This window comes from Pseudophryne corroboree, chromosome 2 (genome assembly GCF_028390025.1).
Source record: "Pseudophryne corroboree isolate aPseCor3 chromosome 2, aPseCor3.hap2, whole genome shotgun sequence".
NCBI classification, from domain to species: Eukaryota; Metazoa; Chordata; class Amphibia; order Anura; family Myobatrachidae; genus Pseudophryne; species Pseudophryne corroboree.
In genome coordinates, this window is record NC_086445.1 from 401,738,509 (window position 1) to 401,758,401 (window position 19,893).

Sequence of the window (19,893 nt, forward strand, 5' to 3'; positions counted from 1 at the left end):
GCTTTGACTGTTCCCAGGATGCACTGCACCGCCTCCTCTATAGCCCCACCTCCAGGCACTGGAGCTCAGTTTTGTTAACCAGTCCAATGCAGTAGCAGGTAAGAGATGGTAGATGTTAGTCACTCAGACCCACATTCTCACAACAGGAGAAGGGACTAGCGGCTAATGCCATACAAACCCAAAGAAGCTAAGTATGTCAGGGTGGGCGCCCTGTGGAAACCAGTGTACCTCGCAGAAAGAGATTTAACTATGGTCAGTCTTACCATAAATCTCCTTTTCTGCAGCGGGGTACACTGGTATTCCACAGCGAATAACATTGGGGATGTCCTAAAGCAGTTCCTCATTGGAGGGGACGCACTGTAGCGGGCACAAGAACCCGGCATCCAAATGAAGCATCCAGGGAGGCGGAAGTATGAAAGGCATGGAACCTGATGAACGTGTTCACAGAGGACCACGTAGCCGCCTTGCACAATTGTTCAGCGGACGCACCACGGCGGGCCGCCCGAAAAGGTCCAACAGATCGGGTAGAATGGGCTTTGATATTAACAGGAGCTGGGAGCCCAGCCTGCACATAGGTTTATGCAATCACCATTCTAATCCATCTGGACAAGGTTTGCTTATTCGCAGGCCAGCCACCTTTGTGAAAACCAAAAAGTACAAAAAGGGAATCTGACCTCCTGATAGAGGCAGTCCTTTCCACATAAATACGGAGAGCCCATACCACATTCAAAGATCTCTCTTTGGAGGACAAACCAGAAGAGATGAAGGCCGGAACCACAATCTCCTGGTTAAGGTGAAAAGATGATACCAACTTATGTAAATAACCAGGGCGAGTTCGAAGAACTGCCTGATCACGGTGAAATATCAGAAAGAGTGGACGACAGGACAAAGCACCTAAGTCCGACACCCTCCTAGCAGAGGCAATAGCCAACAGAAACACGACCTTAAACGTCAGGCATTTAAGGTCCACAGACTCAGGAGGTTCGAATAGAGACTCTTGCAGGGCATTTAAGACAACAGACATCCCATGGAGCCACAGGAGGGACATAGGGAGGCTGAATCCTTAGAACACCCTGGGGTAAATTTACTAAGATTCGTATTTTCCCGTTTCAGGTCAAAGTTCAATCACGAATGACATCGAAAGTGTAAAACTGCAACTTTTTGAATTTGTTACGATGGATTTACTAAGCTGTCGTATTCGGGTTTTTCTTTTCTTCCGATGTCGATGTCATTCGTGTTTTTTTTGTGTTTTTTACGGCAGTGATTAGCAAAACACTGCCGACTTTTTTACAATTAATCTCAGCCGGATCTGTGTGATCCGTGCTGGGGTTCTATTTTTTTTTTTTTTAAATTAAACACTGTAAAATTTAAAAAAAAAATTGCGTGGGGTCCCCCCTCCTAAGCATATCCAGCCTCGGGCTCTTTGAGCCGATCCTGGTTGCCGAAATATGGGAAAAAAAATGACAGGGGTTCCCCCATATTTAAGCAACCAGCATCGGGCTCTGCGCCTGGTCCTGGTTCCAAAAATACGGGAGACAAAAAGAGTAGGGGTCCCCCGTATTTTTAAAACCAGCACCGGGCTCCACTAGCTGGACAGATAATGCCACAGCCGGGGGTCACTTTTATATAGTGCCCTGCGGCCGTGGCATCAAAAATCCAACTAGTCACTCCTGGCCGGGGTACCCTGGGGGAGTGGGGACCCCTTCAATCAAGGGGTCCCCCCCCCCAGCCACCCAAGGGCCAGGGGTGAAGCCCGAGGCTGTCCCCCCCATCCAATGGGCTGCGGATGGGGAGGCTGATAGCCTTTGTTGTAAAAGAAAAGATATTGTTTTTAGTAGCAGTACTACAAGGCCCAGCAAGCCTCCCCCGCATGCTGGTACTTGGAGAACCACAAGTACCAGCATGCGACGGAAAAACGGGCCCGCTGGTACCTGTAGTACTACTACTAAAAAAATACCCAAAAAAAGACAAGACACACACACCGTGAAAGTATAATTTTATTACATACATACACACATACATACATACTTACCTTAAGTTCCCAGGCAGGTCGGTCCTCTTCTCCAGTAGAATCCAAGGGGTACCTGTTGAAGAAATTATACTCACGAGATCCAGGGGTCCAGGCTCCTCGGGAAATCCAGGGGTAATCCACGTACTTGAAAAAAATAACAAAACGGTGTCCCGACCATGAACTGAAAGGGGACCCATGTTTGCACATGGGTCACCTTTCCACGAATGCCAGAAACCCACTTTGACTTCTGTCTAAGTGGGTTTCTTCAGCCAATCAGGGAGCGCCACGTTGTAGCACTCTCCTGATCAGCTGTGTGCTCCTGTCCTCACTGACAGGCAGCACACGGCAGTGTTACAATGTAGCGCCTATGCGCTACATTGTTACCAATGCTGGGAACTTTCTGCTCAGCGGTGACGTCACTTTAGGTCAACCGCAGGGCAGAAAGTTCCCAGCATTGGTTACAATGTAGCGCATAGGCGCTACATTGTAACACTGCCGTGTGCTGCCTGTCAGTGAGGACAGGAGCACACAGCTGATCAGGAGAGTGCTACAACGTGGCGCTCCCTGATTGGCTGAAGAAACCCACTTAGACAGAAGTCAAAGTGGGTTTCTGGCATTCGTGGAAAGGTGACCCATGTGCAAACATGGGTCCCCTTTCAGTTCGTGGTCGGGACACCGTTTTGTTATTTTTTTCAAGTACGTGGATTACCCCTGGATTTCCCGAGGAGCCTGGACCCCTGGATCTCGTGAGTATAATTTCTTCAACAGGTACCCCTTGGATTCTACTGGAGAAGAGGACCGACCTGCATGGGAACTTAAGGTAAGTATGTATGTATGTGTGTATGTATGTATGTAATAAAATTATACTTTCACGGTGTGTGTGTCTTGTCTTTTTTTGGGTATTTTTTTAGTAGTAGTACTACAGGTACCAGCGGGCCCGTTTTTCCGTCGCATGCTGGTACTTGTGGTTCTCCAAGTACCAGCATGCGGGGGAGGCTTGCTGGGCCTTGTAGTACTGCTACTAAAAACAATATCTTTTCTTTTACAACAAAGGCTATCAGCCTCCCCATCCGCAGCCCATTGGATGGGGGGGGACAGCCTCGGGCTTCACCCCTGGCCCTTGGGTGGCTGGGGGGGGGGACCCCTTGATTGAAGGGGTCCCCACTCCCCCAGGGTACCCCGGCCAGGAGTGACTAGTTGGATTTTTGATGCCACGGCCGCAGGGCACTATATAAAAGTGACCCCCGGCTGTGGCATTATCTGTCCAGCTAGTGGAGCCCGGTGCTGGTTTTAAAAATACGGGGGACCCCTACTCTTTTTGTCCCCCGTATTTTTGGGACCAGGACCAGGCGCAGAGCCCGATGCTGGTTGCTTAAATATGGGGGAACCCCTGTCATTTTTTTTCCCATATTTCTGCAACCAGGATCGGCTCAAAGATCCCGAGGCTGGTTATGCTTAGGAGGGGGGACCCCACGCAATTTTTTTTGAAAAAATAAGCACTTTCCCACCCCTTCCCACTGATATACATGCACGGATCTCATGGATCCGTGCATGCCTATCCAATCACGAATAAAAAAAAAAGGTCTGGTTTTTTTTAGCACTTTTTTACGAGTTGTAATTTTTCACGGCAGTGTTTGTTTGTTTTTTGCTTTGCACTTCTTAGTAAATGACCGAGATTCATACTTAAACAGCCGCGTTTTGACCGATGGTGTATTCATTCGTAATTTTTTACTTGGACTTGCAAAAAATTACGAATGCCCTCATCTCTGCCGTGATTAGTGTTTAGTAAATTACCGAGATGACACTTTGATGAAAAAACGGCATCTCGGTCAAAATCGGGAGCTTAGTAAATTTCCCCCCCTGAGTGAAAGTGTGAACGTCAAGAAGAGACGCAATCTCTCTCTGAAACCACACTGACAAGGCAGATATATGAACCTTGAGGGAGGCCAGACGAAGGCCCAAGTCTAGGCCTTGCTGTAGAAAGGCCAAAAGTCTGGAAGTTTTGAAAGTATATGCATCATAATTCTTAGCAGCACACCAGGTGAAGTAAGAATTCCAGACTCTGTAATAAATCCGAGCCGAAGCTGGTTTAAAGGCCTTCAACATAGTTTGAATGACCGCCTCAGAAAATTATTTTGCTCTCCGGAGTGATGCTTCAAGAGCCACGCCGTCAAAGCCAGTCTGACCAGGTCCGGGTAGACACAAGGGCCCTGAACGAGGTGGTCTGGGTGTTGAGGTGTTATGAACCACAGGTAGTGGTTCATTCCTGTTTTCCGTTTATGTATTTTATGTTATAGTTCTCTTGCAGGCCAGGATTTCCCTTTGCTCTGGGTTAGAAGACTCTTGTTTGCTGCCGGTGGTGAGTCTGTGTAATTGCAGCCTGTTTCCATGTGTTTGGCCTCACATGTCTGTTAATTGCACCTGTCAGTTTGGAGTCGTGTAGCAGGGCAGCTGCACGACATAATTAATTAGGGCTTCCTGTTATATTCTGGCTCACTGCATTTCACAGACGCCGGTGATAGTTCCTGCCAGTTCCTGTCTAGCAGCTTCTGTCTAGCTGCTTCCAGCCCTGTTCCAGTGTCTGTTCCAGTGTCTGTTCCAGTGTCTGATCCAGTGTCTGATCCAGTGTCTGATCCAGTGTCTGACCCAGTGTTCTGCCGTGAAGCGTTCCTGTCCAGAAGTCCTGTGGCCTCTTGGTGTCCACCGGTCTGTCGTTTGGGATTCTGCCTGTCCTCCGGTTCTGAGAGCCTGTGTCTGCTACATTGGGGGTTCCTGTCCGTTTGCCAGTATTTGTACCAGTTTCGCGAGTAGCGGCTTTGCCGCGTCCGTCGGCCTAGGCCGCTGTATTCTTTAGTTATATTTGTTCCTGGTGTTTTGCAGAGGGTTCTACATATGCTGTCACCGCTGGTACACAACAGTATTGTGTCGGCGTGTGGACAGCATTTCCATTGTTGTTGTTTATCCTGGCGGCTGTGCCGCATATATAAGTTTTAGTTTTAGGTCTCTTTGTAGCCCCTAGCTCTCTGTTTGGTTTAGTTAGAGGTCCCCTTGTTATCATCCCGTCTCGGTTTACGCCTTGTCTCACATTAAGACCTGGGGGCATCGGAGTTGGGCAGACATAATCCGCCCTTCAAACGCGGCTGCCGTGGGCCCAAGAAACCATAGTCTCGCAGGCGTAAACTGACGACGTGGGTGAAACAACGGAGGTAGGCTGCTAGGGGCTATTATTACACCTTGCCATCATTTCAGCGTCACGTTCTTGTGCTCTGGACTTTCTACGCAATACCTCTTTGTTCAGAGCACCAAGAACATAACATTAGGAAGTAGAAAAGGACGCTCTATTGATAGACCCTGCAGGTCTGAGAACCAATGTTGTTTGGGCCACTCTGGAGCGATTAGAAACAGTATTCCTCCTTGCTTGAACTTCCATATTACGTGACACTGGAGAAGTGACACCGGAGGGAACACATACGGCAGCCGAAAGTTCCATGGAATTGCCAGTGCGTCCACGAATGCTGCTTGAGGATCCCTTGTCCTTGCTCCGAAGACCGGAACCTTGTGATTGTGTCGAGATGCCATCAGGTCTACATCTGGTAGGTCCCACTTGTCCACTAGGAGTTGAAAGACTTCCAGATGAAGACTCCACTGTCCAGTGTGCAAGTCCTGACGACTGAGGAAGTCCGCTTCCCAGTTGAGGACTCCCGGAATGAATACTGCCAATATGGCTGGCAGATGGGAGGAGAGACTTCTCCCTGGTCCACCGACCCTTGAGAGAGTGTTGCTCCAACACCGCGCCCCAACCTCGCATACTGGCGTCCGTTGTCAGGAGGATCCAGTTGGAGATCCAGAAGGGACGGCCCCTGCTCAACTGTTGGTCCTGTAGCCACTAGCTCAGTGACAGACAAACCTCCGGAGTCAAAGAGATCGGTTAACCTGATCCGGTGAGGCCGGTTGTCCCATTTGGAAAGGATTAACCTCTGTAGAGGGCGGGAATGAAATTGAGCGTACTCTACCATGTCGAATGCAGACACCATGAGGCCTAGTACTTGCATCGCTGAATGTACTGACACTCTCTGGCGAGAGAGAAGGTATCTGATCCTGTTGTGAAGTCTCAGGACCTTCTCTAGAGACAAGAACAATCGTTGGTTGTGCGTGTCCAACAATGCCCCCAGGTGCACCATGCTCTGAGCAGGGACCAGCGAGAACTTCTTCCAGTTGATGAGCCACCCGTGGGCTTGTAGGAATTGGACTGTCAGTTCCAGATGACTAATGAGAATCTCTGGGGAGTTCGCCAGGATCAGCAAGTTGTCCAGATATGGCAGGATCCGGACACCCCGACGGCGGAGAAGAGCCGTCATGACTGCCATGACCTTGGTGAAGATCAGAGGAGCCGTGGTCAGTCCAAAAGGCAAGGCCTGAAATTGATAATGTAGGTTGCCAATAGCAAACCACAGATATTGCTGATGCAACATGGTAATAGGAATGTGCAGGTAAGCATCCTGTATGTCCAGGGATATCATATAGTCCTTGGGTTCCATGGCCAGTACAGTAGAATGCAGAGTTTCCTTACGGAATTTGGATACCCTCACAAACGTGTTTAAAGATTTGAGGTTGAGAATAGGCCGGGAGGACCCATTTGGTTTCGGGACTAGAAACAGGGTCGATTAGTAGCCCCTGCCTCTTTGAGACAGAGGCACCGGCACAATTACTCCAGTATCTAGGAGAGATTGTACAACCAAGTGTAAAGCCGGTGCTTTCAGCGGATCCGAAGGGATAACCATCGAGCAGAACTGGTGAGGGGGACGTCTCTTGAATGAGATTGCGTACCTGTGAGAGACAACTTCTCACACCCAGGTGTCTGAAGTGCTCTTTAACCAGGCCTGGGCGAACTGCAGAAGTCGGCATCCCACCCTGGGGTTCTCCAGGGGGAGGCCTGCCCCGTCATGCAGCAGGCTTGTCCGGTTTGGAAGCAGGCTGACAGGTGGCCCAAGAACGTTTAGGTTTGGGCTTAGAGGATTTGGAAGTGCGAGGCTGTCTCGGGTACGCCTGACACTTTGATTTACCTGGAGGGCGAAAGGAACGAAAAGTAGTACTCTTAGCCTTCGGAGCCGAAGGATTAGTACTTGGGAGAAACGCAGTCTTGGCCGACGCCAAGTCGGTCACAATCTTGTTCAAATTATCTCCAAATAGTATATCTCCCTTAATAGGGAGCACCTCCAAGGTCTTCTTAGAGTCCAGTAGTGGGTCTATGTACAGCACCTGTAAGGGTGTAAATAGACTTCAAGCAACCTTCCACACGCTTATCCATCGGTTCCTTCAAAGAGGTGACGGTGGTGACAGGCAGAGTAGATGACACCACAAGACGGGCTACATGTTAGTCCACTGGTGGCGGGGTTTCTCACTTGTTACTCAACTCCACAGAAATAGGATAACGAGCTAGCATCTTTTTAGACATAGAAAATTTCTTTCCTGGAGAAGACCAGGATTCTTGACGTATGTCAATTAAATGGTCAGAATGTGGTAAGACTAATTTAGTAACCTTCTGATGTTTGAACTTATTACAGTAGGTTTCTTAGACGTGTCAGGAGGGTCAACGTCATTATCAGTCTGAAGAATCAGCTGATAGCCTCCACTAGGTCAGGAACATCAGCCTGTGTTGTAGAATCTTCATCAGAAACAGGATTACCAGCATCTGATGGATCAGTATATTCCCCATCCGAATCGGAAGAATCATCCGAAATATTAGTGGATTGTGAGGAAGAAATGGCCTGCTTAGATGACCCTTTGGTCCCAGTGAGGCGAGGGTTAGGTTTTTGTGTAACCAAGGACTGATTTAATTGCTGTAACTGAGTTGACAGAGTATCCGCCCATGGTGGATTAACTACAGGGACAATATGTGGTTGTAATGGCACAGGAGGTCCCACAGGGGGCGTAAGCCATGTTACAAGCCTAGTCAGCATATTGGAAAATGCAGCCCAAGGTGGGTCTTGATTTGCCACAGGTGCTGAGGTCTAACTAGTGGGGGCAGAACACCCAGTACCTGAACCCTCAACAGAAATCTTTTCCTTAGATAAATCTGTGACGTCAGCACTGCATGATGCAGGAGCGTCTGCGGATTTCCCGCCCTGTGTAGCAGACATTATTAGGATTGTAGCTGTATAGCCAAACACAATACCTGACAAAAAACCCCTGTGCTATGTGACCGCAAATGCACAGCACAAACGGAGGATTTAAGCGGTATAAGGTGACTGAAACACACATTGAAAAATACTAAACAGTATATCCTGTGGGACACTATATGGTATATGAGACCCTGACGCACTTAGACCCACAGGGTACAGAATATAGTGGTAGCAATATGTGTGATACACAGAAAAGAATCCACACAGCAGCTATAGGCACATACAGTCACAGGTACAATGCAGAAATTTTTACATATAATCAATAAAACTGCACTGGACTAGTAATACTACATATAGCTATGTATGTATACAGATATAACAATGCACAGTAACCACTGGATGTATATCACAGAATACTTGTACTAAATATTCATATAGAGATGCACTTGTTCTTAACTAACGCTGTCTAAACAACATGTAGAATACTTAAGTGTCCTGTAAATGCACAGCGCTGATGAGACAGGCATCTTTACAGAGGAGACAGTGCCCAGCAGTCCCAGGATCAGCGCAACTCTGTGAAATGGCGCCCAAACGCTGACAGGAAGTGAGGGAGAGAGAGAAGCAGCTCCAGGGCGGGAACATCTGCTGTAGATGGTGCCTGGAGCTGGGGGAGGGGCTACAGGTCAGCGCCTTATTGCCTCTACTGGACTTCACCACCGGGTACTATGGAGCCTATATTAAACAGATTTTAGTAAATCCGACCTGCGCTCCTTGCCCTGGTGGATATAGTGGGGTCCCTGCACGGCCACAGTGTCCACGCCAGCGGCGCGGTCCATCTCCTGGGACCATTACCGGAACACTATTTCAGTGGGTCCCACCTAAGGGACCCTCTTACCTCCTCCCTGAATTGCGGCCACGCGATCCAGGAGAGCAGCAGCAGTGATGTGTGCCTTATGGGAACCGGAGCGTCTCCGCTGCAAGTACCCGGCAACCAGGGTGTGGGATTATGCAGCGCCGCTGGGGGAGATGATGGAGCCGCACAAAGAATGTCAGAATGACATGCCTGTGCTGTGGCACTTGAAGTCTTCTTTCTTCTTTAAAAAATGAGTTTTATGGTAAGAACTTACCCTTGTTAAAAAACTCTTTCTGCGAGGTACACTGGGCTCCACAAGTCTGGACAATGGGGTGTAGAGTAGGATCTTGATCCGAGGCACCAACAGGCTCAAAGCTTTGACTGTTCCCAGAATGCACAGCGCCGCCTCCTATATCACCCCGCCTCCCAGCACAGGAGCTCAGTTTTTTTTAACCAGCCCAATGCAGTAGCAGGAAAAGAGACAACAACGGTTAGTAGCCACATACACCACACTCTCACGACAAGAAAAGTGTCAGCGGCTAATGCCATATCAACCCAAAGAAGCTAAGTGCGTCAGGGTGGGCACCTTGTGGAGCCCAGTGTACCTTGCAGAAAGAGTTTTAACAAGGGTAAGTTCTTACCATAAAACTCGTTTTCTGCTGCGGGGTACACTGGGCTCCACAAGTCTGGACAATGGAGATGTCCTAAAGCAGTTCCTTATGGGAGGGGACGCACTGTAGCGGGCACAATAACCCGGCGTCCAAAGGAAGCATCCTGGGAAGCGGCAGTATCGAAGGCATAGAACCTTATGAACGTGTTCCCGGAGGACCACGTAGCCGCCTTGCACAATTGATCAAGGGTCGCACCACGTTGGGCCGCCCAAGAAGGTCCAACAGACCGAGTAGAATGGGCCGTAATATGAACAGGAGCTGACAGACCAGCCTTCACATAAGCATGCGCAATCACCATTCTAATCCACCTGGCCAGGGTCTGCTTGTGAGCAGGCCAGCCACGTTTGTGAAATCCAAACAAAACAAAGAGAGAATCAGACTTTCGAATAGAAGCAGTTCTCTTCACATAGATACGGAGAGCCCGTACCACATCCAAAGACCGCTCGTTGGGAGACAAATCAGGAGAGACAAAAGCTGGAACCACAATCTCCTGATTAAGGTGGAACGAAGAAACCACCTTAGGTAAATATCCGGGACGAGTCCTAAGAACTGCCCGGTCACGGTGAAAAATCAGATATGGGGAACTACAAGACAAGGCACCCAAATCCGACACTCTTCTAGCAGAGGCAATAGCCAGCAAGAACACCACCTTAAGGGAAAGCCACTTAAGGTCAGCTGAACTAAGAGGTTCAAATGGAGGCTCCTGCAACGCCTCCAAAACTACCGACAAGTCCCAAGGAGCCACAGGCGGGACATAGGGAGGTTGGATACGCAACACACCCTGAGTGAAAGTAAACATCAGGTAAAGTCACAATTTTTCTCTGAAACCACACCGACAAGGCAGAAATATGAACCTTGAGGGAGGCCAAACACAGGCCTAAATCTAGGCCCTGCTGTAGAAAAGCCAAAAGTTTGGCTGTACTAAACTTGGAAGCGTCATAATGGTTAGATGCGCACCAAACAAAGTAGGAATGCCAGACCCGATGGTAAATCCGAGCAGAGGCCGGTTTCCGGGCCCGCAACATAGTTTTAATGACCTCTTCAGAAAAACCCTTAGCTCTTAAGACGGAAGCTTCAAGAGCCACGCCGTCAAAGACAGCCGGGCTAGGTCCTGGTAGACACAGGGGCCCTGAACGAGGAGGTCTGGGCGTTGTGGAAGTAGAAGTGGACGCTCTGACGATAGGCCTTGCAGGTCTGGGAACCAGTGCCGTCTGGGCCACGCCGGAGCTATGAGAGCAGATTTCCTTTTTCTTGCTTGAACTTCCGAATTACCCTGGGCAGGAGTGACACCGTAGGGAACACGTACGGCAGCTGAAACCTCCACGGCACTGCCAGCGCATCCACGAATGCTGCTTGAGGATCCCTTGTCCTTGCTCCGAAGACCGGAACCTTGTTATTGTGTCGAGACGCCATCAGATCTACATCTGGAAGACCCCACCTTTCCACGAGGAGTTGAAACACTTCTGGATGGAGGCCCCACTCGCCGGCATGCACATCCTGACGACTGAGAAAGTCCGCTTCCCAATTCAGGACTCCCGGAATTAATATTGCCGATATTGCCGGTAGATGGCGTTCTGCCCAACGTAGAATCCGTGAGGCTTCCTTCATTGCCAAACGGCTTCGAGTGCCGCCTTGATGATTTATGTAAGCCACTGTGGTGGCGTTGTCCGACTGTACTTGAACAGGACAGTTCTGAATCAAATGCTGGGCTAGGTTCAACGCATTGAAGACCGCCCGCAGTTCCAGAATGTTGATTGAGAGGAGAGATTCCTCCTTGGTCCACCGACCCTGCAAGGAGTGCTGCGCCCCAACCTCTTAGACTGGCATCTGTCATCAACAGGACCCAGTTGGATATCCAGAAGGGACGGCCTCTGCACAATTGTCGGTCCTGGAGCCACCAGAGCAGCGACAGACGGACCTCCGGAGTCAAAGAGATCATTTGAGACCTGATCCGGTGAGGCAGGCCGCCCCACTTGGCTAGAATCAGCTTCTGGAGGGGGCGAGAATGGAATTGAGCATACTCCACCATATCGAATGCTGATACCATGAGGCCCAGCACCTGCATTGCCGAATGTATCAACACTTGCGGACGAGAATGGAAGCAACGAATCCTGTCCTGAAGTTTCAGGACTTTCTCCTGAGACAAGAACAACCTCTGGTTGTGAGTGTCCAATAGCGCTCCCTGATGCACCATGCTCTGAGCAGGGACCAGGAAGGATTTCTTCCAGTTGATGAGCCACCCGTGGGCTTGTAGAAACCGGACCATCATATCCAGATGACGCAGGAGAAGATCTGGGGAATTTGCCAGGATTAACAAGTCGTCCAGATACGGCAGTATCCTGACCCCTTGACGGCGGAGTACCACCGTCACCACCGCCATAACTTTGGTGAAGACTCGCGGAGCCGTTGTTAAACCAAAAGGTAACGCCCAAAACTGGTAATGGAGGTTGCCAATAGCGAACCTCAGGTATTGTTGATGTGACACTGCTATAGGAATATGCAGGTAAGCATCCTGTATGTCCAGGGAGACCATGTAGTCCCCAGGTTCCAAGGCCAGAACTATAGAGCGAAGGGTTTCCATACGGAACTTGGAAACCTTCACAAACTTGTTCAGTGCCTTGAGGTTGAGAATGGGCCGGGAGGACCCATTCGGTTTCGTGACTAGAAACAGCGAAGAATAGTACCCCCGGCCCCTCTGAGCAAGAGGCACCTGTACTACGACTCCTGTATCCAGGAGGGTCTGTACCACCGAATGCAGAGTGCTTGCCTTTGTCTGGTCCGACGGGACGTCTGTCTGGCAAAATCAATGAAGGGGTCGGTTTTTGAAGGCAATGGCGTAACCTCGAGTGACGACTTCCCGTACCCAGGCATCTGAAGTGGTCTTCAACCATTCCTGGGTATACCCTAGAAGCCGGCCCCCCACCCTGGGATTACCCAGGCTTATCGGTCTTGGCTGCTGGCTGACGGGCAGCCCAGGCTCTTTTGGGCTTCGGCTTACCAGGTTTGGAAGTGCGGTCCTGCTTATGGTACGCCTGACCTTTTGCTTTACCTGAAGGATGAAAGGGGCGAAAGGACGTGCCTTTGGCCTTCGACACAGAAGGAGCTGTATTAGGCAGACAGGCAGTTTTGGCAGCAGCCAAGTCAACCACTATCTTATTTAAGTCCTCCCCAAACAGAATATCCCCCTTGAAAGGGAGTACCTCCAGGGTTTTTCTAGAGTCCAGATCCACAGACCAGGATCTCAGCCACAATATCCTGCGAGCCAGGACTGACGTAGTAGAGGCCTTGGCTGCTAGGATACCGGCATCAGAAGCCACCTCTTTAATATAGCGAGAAGCTGTGACAATATATGACAAGCATTGTCTAGCATGGTCAGAGGAGATTTCAGCTTCTAACTCCAAGGCCCATGCTTCAATAGCCTCTGCCGCCCATGTAGCTGCAATAGTGGGCCTTTGTGCAGCACCCGTGAGGGTGTAAATCGCTTTTAGACAACCCTCGACACGTTTATCCGTAGGCTCTTTTAGAGACGTGACGGTAGTGACAGGTAGAGCTGAGGAAACCACCATCCTAGCCACATGTGAGTCTACTGGAGGAGGCGTTTCCCAATTCTTAGACAGCTCTGGCGCGAGGGGATAGCGAGCCAGCATCTTCTTTTGAGGCACAAACTTCGTACCCGGGCTTTGCCAGGGTTCCTGACGTATAGCCGCTAGGTGGTCAGAGTGAGGTAAAACTTGTTTAATCACCTTCTGACGCTTGAACCTATCTGGTTTCTTAGGAGGAAAGGATGGCTCGGGATCATCCATAATCTGCAGAATTAACTTAATAGCCTCCAAAAGATCAGGAACATCCACATGTGAACTACCCTCCCCATCAGCCGTATCTGAGTCAGAACCTGTGGGGTCAGTGTATGTGCTGTCTAAATCAGACGAGGTGTCAGTGACAGCAGTGGATTGTGAGGAGACAAGCGCTCGCTTAGAGGACCTCTTGGACTTAGGCGAGCGATGGTCAGACTTTTTAGTAGTCAGGGACTGGTTCAACTTCTTTAATTGAGCAGATAAATCGTCCGCCCACGGCGGGTTAGCTGCAGGGACCACATATGGTTGTACCGGCATTGGGGGTCCCATAGGGGGTGTTAGTTTATGAACTAGCGTATGCAGAAGTGTGGAAAAAGCGGCCCACGGAAGGTTAGTATGTGCCTCCGTTGCCACAGTCCCACTGGGGGGCAAGGAGCCCCCAGAACCAGAGCCCACAGCTGCTATATTCTCCCCATATGTGCCTGTGGCTTCAGCAACACCAGCGTGGGTTCCGCACCAGAACCGTTACCCTCAGAAGCAGACATGATATAACTTGCAGTATGAGGTAACACAGTACAATTATTAGCAGCACTATATCCCTAAACCCAAACCCCTGCGCAGTGTAGTCAGCACCAGCAGAGATAAAGGAGAGATATGGTGACTAAAATCACAGAGAAAAATACGTAATACAGTATATCTTTGTGAAAATCATATATTAGATAAAACCTGACGCACCAAGCCCCAAAGGTTATTGAATATAGGGATAGCAAGTTGAGTGAAAGACACGAGATGGACACCACTCAGCTATCAAATGCACACACAGATAACCTCTGCATTGTACAAACTGTGACTATTACAGACAATAATACTGCACTGGACTAGCTTACACAGCTATATAACAATAGATATAACACTACACAGTAAGAACTGGATGTATATCACAGGGTAATTGTACTATAAACCCCTGACTAAATGCACTCTTTCTTACTATCACTGACTAAAAAGGCAGGTAGAATACTTAAGTGTCATGTAAAGGCACAGCGCTGACAACCAGGCGGCTTTACATAGGAGGATTTGCCCAAGCAGTCCCAGGAACAGTGAGCTGAGGAGTAATGGAGCCGCAGACACTGACAGGGAGTGAGGAAGACAGAGATGCAGCTCCAGGGCGGGAACACTTGCTGGAAATGGCGCCCTGGGGCTGGGGGAGGGGCTTCAGATCTAAGCCTTATCCCCCTTGCTGGCAAAACCACCGGGTACTGTGGGCGATATTAAAATCGGTTTTAAGAGAAAACCTGACCTGCGCCCATGCCCTGGCGATCTAGTGGGATCGCCTGTATCCACAGTGACACCGCCAGCGCGCGCGACCCGCCTCCCACTGACCGCGCCGGATCACGATAAAGACCGGGTCCCACGAGCGGGACTCACTTACCACCTCCCGAAGTGCGGCCACGCGATCCTGGAGAGCCCCAGCCGTGTGTGTCTAACATGAAGAAAACCGGAGCCTCCGCTGTAGGTACCCGGCAACCAGGGCTCGGGAGTGTACAGCGCCGCTGGGGAGAGCTGGAGCTGCAGCACTGAATGTCACAAGACATTTACCACCGCTGCTGCCCTTGAAGTCTTCACTTTTTACCTCATAAAAAGCTTTTCTCAGGGCTGCTTGGAGCAGCCCCTCTGTTAAGTGCCTGCTTACTGCAGCACCAACTGACAAACTGAGCTCCTGTGCTGGGAGGCGGGGTGATATAGGAGGCGGCGCTGTGCATTCTGGGAACAGTCAAAGCTTTGAGCCTGTTGGTGCCTCGGATCAAGATCCTACTCTACACCCCATTGTCCAGACTTGTGGAGCCCAGTGTACCCCGCAGCAGAAAAGCTCTTTTCAGGGCTGCCTAGTCCAGCCCCACCTGTTAGCACCAACTTACAAACTGAGATCCAGTGCCTGGAGGTGGGGCTATAGAGAAGGCGGTGCAGTGCATCCCGGGAACAGTCAAAGTTTTAGCCTGTTGGTGCCTCGGATCAAGATCGAACTCTACAGCCTGATGTTATTACCTGTGGAATACCAGTGTACCCCGATGCAGAAATATTATTTTAAATATTTAATATTTTGAAATATTTATGGGAGGGGGCCACATTTTTTTTTACTGTTCGCACTGGGAGCCAAATTGTCTAGAAATGGCCGATGTCCTGCGTAACACTACCCAATAATCGCTAAATTCTAAACGATCAATTTACTCCAAATCATCTCACCAATCATGTCTCCGTACGCAATACATTAGACATCAGACTGAGGTCTGTACACACTGCATTTTCATAATTCTTGAACAACATAGATCTGCAGCCAGTGTCGGACTGGGGCATAAAGAGCCCACCGGGGGAATTAAGTGGTAGGGGCCCATACTTAGGGGTGAGGTCAATCTCTAGAGGGGTGTGGCCAGTCACCACAGAGGCTTGTCTAATCATTGGAGAGTGTATAGTCTAAGCCCCTTGATAAATATACATAGTAAATACTGCTAGTGCATGCATAATAATGTACCAGATTAATAACAGCAATGTACTGTAGAGAATGCACCATGGGCCTAATTTTGAGTTGATCGCAGCAGCTACTTTGTTAGCAGTTGGGTAAAACCATGTGCACTGCAGGGGGACAGATATAACATGTACAGAGAGAGTTAGATTTGGGTGGGGTGTATTCAAACTGAAATCTAAATTGCAGTGTAAAAATAAAGCACCCAGTATTTACCCTGCACAGAAACGACATAACCCACCCAAATTTAACTCTCTCTGCAAATGTTATATCTGCCCCTCCCTGCAGTGCTCATGGTTTTGCCCAATTGCTAACAAACTTGCTGCTGCGATCAACTCAGAATTACCCCCCCATATTCCGGTGGGGTGTGGATCATCAAATCGACAGTATCTAGGTCGACAATGTTTAGGTCGACAGTCACTATGTCGACAGGGTTTCTAGGTCGACATGTGCTAGGTCGACGGGTCAAAAGGTCGACATGAGGTTGTTGTTTTTGGGTGTCGTTTTCTTCGGAAAGTGACCGGGCACCCCAATTAGTGCACTGTGTCCCCTCGCATGGCTCGCTTCGCTCGCCATGCTTCGGGCAAGGTGCCTCGCTTCACTCAGCACAGATTACCATTCCAATCGTAGTCCACGTGGATCGTTAAGTATGAAAAAGTTAAAAAAAAAGTAATTTTTTTTTAAACAAACTCATGTCGACCTAGAAACCCTGTCGACCTATAGTGGTCAACCTAAACAGTGTCGACCTTCAGACCGGATTCCATTCCGGTGCATATGTGTGCTGTATAATTTTTGCAGTTTAGAGCCATATCCCTAGAGGATGAGGTGGGCCCTCAGGCAGTGGGGCCCACCGGTAGTTTCCCCTGTACCCCTGTGGGCCAGTCCAAGCCTGTCTGCAGCACATGCTGTATCAGGATCTGGTCCTACGGGTTTTTGACAGACTGTTGGGCCCCGATGCAGCGTACACACTAATTATTAGGACAACAACCCAATAATATATGTCAGGTCAGCACAAAAAATAAGAATTTACTTACCGATAATTCTATTTCTCATAGTCCGTAGTGGATGCTGGGGACTCCGTAAGGACCATGGGGAATAGCGGCTCCGCAGGAGACTGGGCACATCTAAAGAAAGCTTTAGGACTAACTGGTGTGCACTGGCTCCTCCCCCTATGACCCTCCTCCAAGCCTCAGTTAGGATACTGTGCCCGGACGAGCGTACACAATAAGGAAGGATTTTGAATCCCGGGTAAGACTCATACCAGCCACACCAATCACACCGTATAACTTGTGATCTGAACCCAGTTAACAGTATGATAACAGAGGAGCCTCTGAAAAGATGGCTCCCAACAATAATAACCCGATTTTTGTAACAATAACTATGTACAAGTATTGCAGACAATCCGCACTTGGGATGGGCGCCCAGCATCCACTACGGACTATGAGAAATAGAATTATCGGTAAGTAAATTCTTATTTTCTCTAACGTCCTAAGTGGATGCTGGGGACTCCGTAAGGACCATGGGGATTATACCAAAGCTCCCAAACGGGCGGGAGAGTGCGGATGACTCTGCAGCACCGAATGAGAGAACTCCAGGTCCTCCTCAGCCAGGGTATCAAATTTGTAGAATTTAGCAAACGTGTTTGCCCCTGACCAAGTAGCTGCTCGGCAAAGTTGTAAAGCCGAGACCCCTCGGGCAGCCGCCCAAGATGAGCCCACTTTCCTTGTGGAACGGGCTTTTACAGATTTTAGCTGTGGCAGGCCTGCCACAGAATGTGCAAGCTGAATTGTACTACAAATCCAACAAGCAATAGTCTGCTTAGAAGCAGGAGCACCCAGCTTGTTGGGTGCATACAGGATAAACAGCGAGTCAGATTTCCTGACTCCAGCCGTCCTGGAAATATTTTCAGGGCCCTGACAACATCCAGCAACTTGGATTCCTCCAAGTCCCTAGTAGCCGCAGGCACCACAATAGGTTGGTTCAGGTGAAAACGCTGGAACCACCTTAGGGAGAAACTGAGGACGAGTCCTCAATTCCGCCCTGTCCGAATGGAAAATCAGATAAGGGCTTTTACAGGATAAAGCCGCCAATTCTGACACGCGCCTGGCCCAGGCCAGGGCCAACAGCATGACCACTTTCCATGTGAGATATTTTAACTCCACAGATTTAAGTGGTTCAAACCAATGTGACTTTTGGAACCCAAACTACATTGAGATCCCAAATTGCCACTGGAGGCACAAAAGGAGGCTGTATATGCAGTACCCCTTTTACAAACGTCTAAACTTCAGGGACTGAAGCTAGTTCTTTTTTGGAAGAAAATTGACAGGGCCGAAATCTGAACCTTAATGGACCCCAATTTCAGGCCCATAGACACTCCTGTTTGCAGGAAATGTAGGAATCGACCCAGTTGAATTTCCTCCGTCGGGCCTTACTGGCCTCGCACTACGCAACATATTTTCGCCAATTGCGGTGGTAATGTTTTTGCGGTTACATCCTTCCTGGCTTTAGATCAGGATATGGATGACTTCATCCGGAATGTCTTTTTTTTTTTTCCTTCAGGATCCGGTGTTCAACCGGCATGCCGTCAAACGCAGCCGCGGTAAGTCTTGGAACAGACAGGGTCCTTGCTGGAGCAGGTCCCTTCTTAGAGGTAGAGGCCACGGATCCTCCGTGAGCATCTCTTGAAGTTCCGGTTACCAAGTCCTTCTTGGCCCATCCGGAGCCACGAATATAGTGCTTTCTCCTCTCCATCTTATCAATCTCAGTACCTTGGGTATGAGAGGCAGAGGAGGGAACACATACACTGACTGGTACACCCACGGTGTTACCAGAGCGTCTACAAATATTGCCTGAGGGTCTCTTGACCTGGCGCAATACCTGTCGAGTTTTTTAATCATGTGGACGACTTCTGGGTGAAGTCCCCACTCTCCCGGGTGGAGGTCGTGCTGAGGAAGTCTGCTTCCCAGTTGTCCACTCCCGGAATGAATACTGTTGACAGTGCTATCACATGATTTTCCGCCCAGCGAAGAATCCCTGCAGCTTCTGCCATTGCCCTCCTGCTTCTTGTGCCACCCTGTCTGTTTACGTGGGTGACTGCCATGATGTTGTCCGACTGGATCAACACCGGCTGACCTTGAAGCAGAGGTCTTGCTAAGCTTAGAGCATTGTAAATGGCCCTTAGCTTCAGGATATTTATGTGAAGTGATGTCTCCAGGCTTGACCCTAAGCCCTGGATATTCCTTCCCTGTGTGACTGCTCCCCAGCCTCGCAGGCTGGCATCCGTGGTCACCAGGACCCAGTCCTGAATGCCGAATCTGCGGCCCTCTAGAAGATGAGCACTCTGCAACCACCACAGGATGGATACCCTTGTCCTTGGTGACAGGGTTAACCGCTGATGCATCTGAAAATGCGACCCGAACCATTTGTCCAGTAGGTTCCACTGGAAAGTTCTTGCGTGGAATCTAACGAATGGGATTGCTTCGTAGGAAGCCACCATTTTTACCCAGAACCCTTGTGCATTGATGCACTGAGATTTGGTTCGGTTTTAGGAGGTTCCTGACTAGCTTGGATAACTCCCTGGCTTTCTCTTCCGGGAGAAACACCTTTTTTCTGGACTGTGTCCAGGAACATCCCTAGGAAACAGAAGACAAGTCGTCGGAACCAGCTGCGATTTTGGAATATTGAGAATCCAATCGTGCTGCCGCAACACTACCTGAGATAGTGCTACACCGACTTCCAACTGTTCCCTGGATCTTACCCTTATCAGGGAATCGTCCAAGTAAGGGATAACTAAAATTTCCTTCCTTCGAAGGGATATCATTTCGGCCATTACCTTGGTAAAGACCCGGGGTGCCGTGGCCCATCCCTACGGCAGCGTCTGAACTGATAGTGACAGTTCTGTATCATAACCTGAGGTACCCTTGG

The 19,893-nt window shown here is 49.5% G+C and overlaps 1 long non-coding RNA gene across 3 annotated transcripts in view; it reads right to left on the reverse strand.

The window, feature by feature from the left end:
* Positions 1-15,142, reverse strand: part of LOC135050832 (uncharacterized) — a 41,979-nt gene extending 26,837 nt beyond the window's left edge. For all 3 annotated transcript variants that reach the window (XR_010241860.1, XR_010241861.1, XR_010241859.1), the window contains exon 1: positions 14,881-15,142. This is a non-coding gene — a long non-coding RNA (uncharacterized LOC135050832). The remainder of the gene's footprint in view (positions 1-14,880) is intronic.
* Positions 15,143-19,893: the final 4,751 nt, after the last annotated feature.